The sequence below is a fragment of the Tupaia chinensis genome, unplaced genomic scaffold (genome assembly GCF_000334495.1).
Source record: "Tupaia chinensis unplaced genomic scaffold, TupChi_1.0 Scaffold000272_1, whole genome shotgun sequence".
Classification (NCBI taxonomy): domain Eukaryota; kingdom Metazoa; phylum Chordata; class Mammalia; order Scandentia; family Tupaiidae; genus Tupaia; species Tupaia belangeri.
In genome coordinates this window covers 6,105,818-6,112,222 of record NW_006159754.1, presented here as the reverse complement: position 1 = coordinate 6,112,222, position 6,405 = coordinate 6,105,818, and positions in this window count along the sequence as shown.

The following is a 6,405-nucleotide window of genomic DNA, read 5'->3' as shown; positions in this document are numbered from 1 at the left end:
TCTTTTGCTATTCATCTGGGAGCCACTGGGGAGAAGACTTGTCATTTCTCAGAGGCGCATCTTACCTTTCACAAAGAGCTTAATAGGCTGGATTCTGAGTCACGAGACTGACTTGACTCTGCTATGAGTTGTACAGTGGTAGGGTGAGTCTAGTGACCTTCAGGAGTGGAGACTTGGGGACCCTGACTCCTCTTCTCAGATGTCCACCATTCCTAAATAGGGAGAAAGCACACCCCTGGTAAAGAACTTAACCTGGAGTCTGTAGTGCCCCCCTGGAACTGCAAACTGTACCCTGGATGTGGGGTGGCCTGTGGTGAGTGTGCTTGAAGAAGAAATGCTGATGAAGAGCAGTCCTTGGCTGTGTGCAAGATGTTGGTCCTGGGAGCTAGCCGTGCCATGTCTGAAGACTGAGCGGGACAGGCAAAAATGTGTGTGCAGGCACCTCAGTGGGGGTGGGAAGGGTACTGGACTTTGTCACATTTAAGAAGTTTTCATAGCGAGGGGCATGGCAAGATGGATCTCTTTTCTTTCTCCTCTTCTCATCAGTAAAAAAATGTCTGAGAGCACATTGAGATGCTCATCACCAAAAAGTGATTCCATCTTAAATGAAGACATCTATGAAATCCTCTTTCTCCCTGCCCTTCCTTTCCTCTAATTCCCAGCATGATCTGCCCAACAACCACTGAGATGGTATTTTTTGAAGTGAACGGATAATTACCTGCACATAAAAGGATATTACTCTGAAGGTCCAAATGAAAGAGGAACCCTTTTAGGGTCCAGGGAGACTTGAAGATAAAGGTGAAGTCAGTGGTATGAAAGAAAGATTTCTCTGCGCTCTCTTTAAGTGGTGGCTGTGTAGATAAGTTAAGAGCTAAGATCCTATCTAACAGGAAGTCAAATCTGGGGACCAGCAGTTGGCGTAATGTCTATGTCGCTGGATTCCCATGTAGTCGGCCACGGTTTGGGCCCTAGATCCGGTGGCTTAAACTCACGCTGGCCACATGTGCATGCGTGCCCAAGATCCTGAGAGGAGAATGAAGGAGAAGGGATTGCAGCGTGGCCATCCCCCCTGGGGGGGTGATTTCTCGCTTTCTGTTTCTCTGTCTCTCTCTTTCTGGCGAGTGCACGCACCCTATAGCAAAAACCTCTCCAAGGGAAGAAAAAGGAAGTCAAATCTGAGGAAACAGGCTGTTTGACATGTTTTTTTCGGACTATACATGTTTAATAAACTAACAGTAAGACAATTTAGATAAGGACATTTCTGCTTTGCTCTTTCTACAAGAAGCTAATACCAGGGTTTCAGGAACATACAAGGAATCTTCTAAAGTTGATGGAGTATGCATATTATGAAAAACAATGCACAGATTTTGAATTCATTTTATACCAAAATAAACCCATAGTTTAATTTCGTTTTTCCACAAACTTTTTAAAGCCCCATCCTATGCGTTTTTTCTCTTCCTTCCCCTGGCAGACAGGATACGGATCGAAAGGTCAATCTAATTTAACAATCATTCCTTGAGTTACAGTTCTTTGCCTTTTTTCTTGCGAGTGTGTTATAGGTGGGCAATGAGAAGAAAAGATGTGATGGCTGTCATTGGGTGCTCATATGCACATAACACCCTATTAGTCCTCACAAAACTCTAGGAGGTAGACATTATTGTCTCCATTTCCCCGATGAAGCACTTGAAGCTCGACAAGGTTAAATGGTTTGACCTCGGTTAAGAGTGGTTCGATCATGGTGGAGAGTGTCAGGGAGGAAATAGAATTTCTCCTTTACCCTCATCAGTTCATAGTTGGGACAGACCCCTCTCACAGAAGATAGATTAACAAGTGAAGCACGAGCTAGATTATTACTGTACGCAGTGCACATCACATGGGAGAAACCCCAGTAAAAGGTAATTCAAAGTCGTGGCTTATACAGCATCTTCAACAAAATAAATGCATAAACTTTAGAGAAGTAACAAGACAAAAGCAAGGTTAAGCTTCCAGAGTTAAATTATGCAAAGGTAAGTGTATGGGAGCAACACAGTGGAGTCAGTGAAGCTTATTTGTGGATTCCTCCGTGCCCCGGTGCCCGGTGCCCGTATCCAAGCCCATAAGAGTTGTGCTTAATAAAGGAGAGCTTATATCCTGTCTGCAGGTGGTAAACGTGGGAGGAGTAGAAAGACTCCTTTCTCAGTTTTCTGCTTAATTATCTTTAGCTTACGAATGTTTAGGTCAAAGAGGCATATTTTGAGGCGATATATTCTGATTTCCTTCAAGAGCTTGACTTCAAATTTAGTTCTTCTCTAAAGCCCTGTTCAAGTTCTGCTCATTTTACCACACTGTCTCCTGGGTGTGTATGTATGTGTGAAGGGTCCTCATTTGAGCAGCATAACATCACTTTTATGGCTAGAGACTGGATGCCTTTTCCCATAAGGCCTTCCTTCACCTTAGCAGCTTTAAGGCAAAGCTGTTACGTGTGATCCCCACCATTACCTTAGAGACATGGATGAGCTGGAATCATCTTGCTGAATTGTTATTTTTTTTAACCATCTATCAAGTGAGGCGCTTTCAAAATGCATTATGTCTGTGAATGTATTCACATGTGGAACACTGCCAATTTATGGGGAATCTAAAAGGATTGGGAGGCCTTCACCAGCAATGCTCATTTATATGCACATTATTTTGTAAAGTGAGATTTGTAAATTATAATATTTTATTCAATCCCTTTCATTTCAATCTTGCAAAATATTCTGGAGACAGCTAATTTCATCACATCAAAAAACCAAAGAGCTATAGAGGTGAGAGCATGTTCTGGTGAGGGTGGGTAGGTAAAGAATGAAATAACCGTTTGTAAAAATCATAATCCAAATAACTACAGATAATTGAATTGATATTGTGCCATTTAGTTTGTTTCAATGACTGCACTTTTCAGAATCTCCTGCAGTCAACGTGGTAAATAAAGCCTTCGAAAATGTCCCTTGCTTAGAAATCTTTCTAAGCAAGGAAAACAAAAAAAAAAAAAATAAAACCAGTCTGAGTCCAGCCATTCTTACCTCTCTGAAGAGATCAGAGTTTCATTTGCTAGTTTATTTTGAACTAAAATGTCTGTGTTTATAAACATATTTAAAAAAATTTCTTCTCAAGAGTTGTTCTTTCTTCTTAATGACCATTTATATAAAGACATTGACACTCTTTGAATTTGTAAGCGTCTCTGTGGCTTAGTTAGGGACACAGTGCTGCCAATGCATGAGGGGGCTTTTCTCACTTTTTAGTGACTGTTTAATGTGTTTTGTTTAGTGGCAGAAAGCAAAGTGTGGAGCAGACAATATCAGATACCTATGAGACCCAGAATTTTTCCTAGGAATTCTGAAAAAAAAAAACTAGTTATTTTATTTTTGTATATGATCTGAGAAGATTAGTAAAATTCAGTGAGCTGGGAAGCCCTGTGGTTTGGTAATTAAAGGAGCTAGAGCTCACGTGGTCTACCTAGGCAGTTCAAGTCCTGGCCCTGGCTGCTTATAAAAACATGCCAGAAGTGCATGCCCAAGATCCCAATGGGATGGAGAAATGAAGGAGAAGGGATTGCAGCATGACCACACCCCATTGGAGAGTGTTTTCTCCCTCTTTCTTTCCCTCTCTCTATCCCTTAAGCAAGCACACATGCCCTGAAAAATTAAATAAAATAAATGTGCTATGGAGCCTCAAAATAAGAACCTAGGAGGGGGAAAAATATCCTTGGGTCCTGATGAGCCAATGACAGGAAAATCGTACTGTATTTACTTGTGTTTATTTCCTTTTATGTAGGCATTTCTGCATGTTTCCTAACCCTCACCCTCTCCAACTGCTAACCATACCTCTAATTTGAAGGATAAAATCTAGTTTCTTCTGAGAGTCTGCCCTGGGTCTAGGTTGGATGCCATAGTTAGCAACAATAGCAGATGAGTGGCCATCACCCTTGTTAGGATAGCTGAAGGGCAGAGAAAGTTTCTGCTGCTGGAATTGTTCCCTAAGGGTTGCCAAGCTGGACAGTCTTTTAGCATATGGCTTCCTTCTCTGGGGTCCCCTGGCCATTGGTTGTACTCGAAGGCATTTTAACTTGGATGATTTCTCCTCACTGCCTATTATTGTAAAATATTTTCTTTAAAGGGAAGTAATTACTTAAATAAACTTCTGTAGCTGTCTCTTTATGTTTATTTGCCTGGAATGAACCTAGTTCATTCAGAATGAACTATATTCAGAAGATTGATAATCAAAAAATTCAGATATTTATATTCCCCCATGTCCCAGGTCTACAAACTTTCATATGTTGCAAAACCCTTAGGGATCAATTCCAGCAGCAGAGAGACGGAGAGAGGAAAAGTGAGAAATTACCCCCCAGAGGGAATGTCCATGCCGCAATACCTTCTCCATTCTGCACACATGCACATGTGCTTGGTGTGATTTTCAAGCCACCAGGTCTGGGGCTCAAATGCCGATTGTCCATGTGGGAGTCCAGCACCTTAACCACCATTCCACCTGCTGCCCTACAGGAATTAACTTAATGAGGACCTATTTAGTAAATCATCTATGCCAAAGGAAAGAATCTCATTAAAAAATAATGGACTGAAAACAGGCTTTAAAAAGTATCCAAACGAAAGCATATACAAAACAAAACAAAACAAAACACAGACCTGAAAATACAGAAACAAGTGTTAGAAACATGTGAGACTCAGTAAAGAGGTCTAACATATTTAATTAGAGTCCAAAGGAGAGGAGAAAGGGAGTGCACCAGAAATAATATTTGAAGATATAATGACTAAGCATTTCAAAAGTCACGTAAAACATCAATCTGTAGATTCAAGAAACTCCATAAACTCCAAAATGAAGTCATTTCACCTCATTAAGTCATATAATAATATGGTTGAAAATCAAGGACAAAGAGAACATCTCAAAAGCAGAACACAAGATACATTGCTTTCGAAGGATCAACAGTAAGAATGACAGCAGACTTCTCAACATAAGCGATAAAAGCTCAAGAATAATCAAGTGACTTATTTATTTATTTTTGAGAGAATTTTACTATAAAGCATGGATACTTGCCATAGAGACAGAGAGGAACAGAGAGACAAAAAGCAAGAAATCACCCTCCCCCCCCGGGGGGAATGGTCATGACAAATCCTTTCTCCTTCATTCTCCTCTTGGGATTTTGGGCTTGCACACACATCACCCAATTTGTTTCAAGCCACTAGGTCCAGGACTTGAACTGGGAGTCGTACACATGGGAGTCCAGTGCCTTAACCACTACACCACCTGCTGGCCCCTCAAGTGATATTTTTTTAAGTGCTCAACAAAATATTTTTGACAAACTAGAATTCTCTATGTAACTGGGATAAATGAAGGTGAAATAATTTTTTTTTTCCAGGTGAACAAGAGAAAGAAAATTTCTTGCCAGCAAACTTTATCTGCCAAGGATTATGGTAAGCACTACTTGTGAATTGCTTTTCTTCATTGTCATAACAAATCAATGAGATAGTACTGTATTTATTACCATTTTATTAATGAGAAAACCGTGGCTTATGGAACTTAGTGTCAAAAAGCAATTAAGTTGTCCAAGCCATGGTAGCGTAGGTGGTAGCATGTTGAACTTGGTGCCGGAGGCCACATGGTGGCCATGGTTTAAATTCCCATTTCTGTTAGCCTGGTATGTGCTGGGTGGTGCATATGCAAACGTCCAGGATCCAGTGAACTGGAGAACTGGAGGAAGGGGATCGTGGTGCAGCCAGATCCCATGGAGGGTGCTTCTCTTACTCTCACTCTCACGTTTTCCATGCAGTATCATGAATAAGGGGGGGAAATAGCAATTAAGTTGTAGAGTTAGGTTTTGAGTCCATGACTTTAGAGTTCATACTTTTAACTATTAATATGTTGCTATAGTTGTATGAGGGTATATTGAGTCACACAGTTGGTGTTTGGGCCTCTGGGCGTTTTGACTCTAGCAGAGCTTTTGGGATATGTTAAAGGTTTGCACTTTGACCTAGTTAGCTTTAGAGAACATACAACTCTTGGAAAGTTTACTTATTTATTTCATGAAAGGGTAGGGTAAGGAGGGAAAGAAAGAAAGATGCTCTTAATAGACCCTCACGTTGCGATTCCCCTCCAGCCTTTCAGCCAGTTAGGCTCATGGACGTGTGTTCATCTGCATGAACAAATTGACCCAGGAACCAAACCTTGATCTTTCATATAGCTTCCAGTATCACAGAACATTACCTTACCACTGTGCCACCACAGTTGGGCTGAAGAACACACAATTTCATCACAGATACTCCACTGAACCTAATTTCTTTGGTTATTCATTCTTCTGCTTTATTTTGAAGGTCTATATACTTAAGTGTGTGCATATATGTGTATGTGTCTGTATATGTATATGTATATATTTTATTT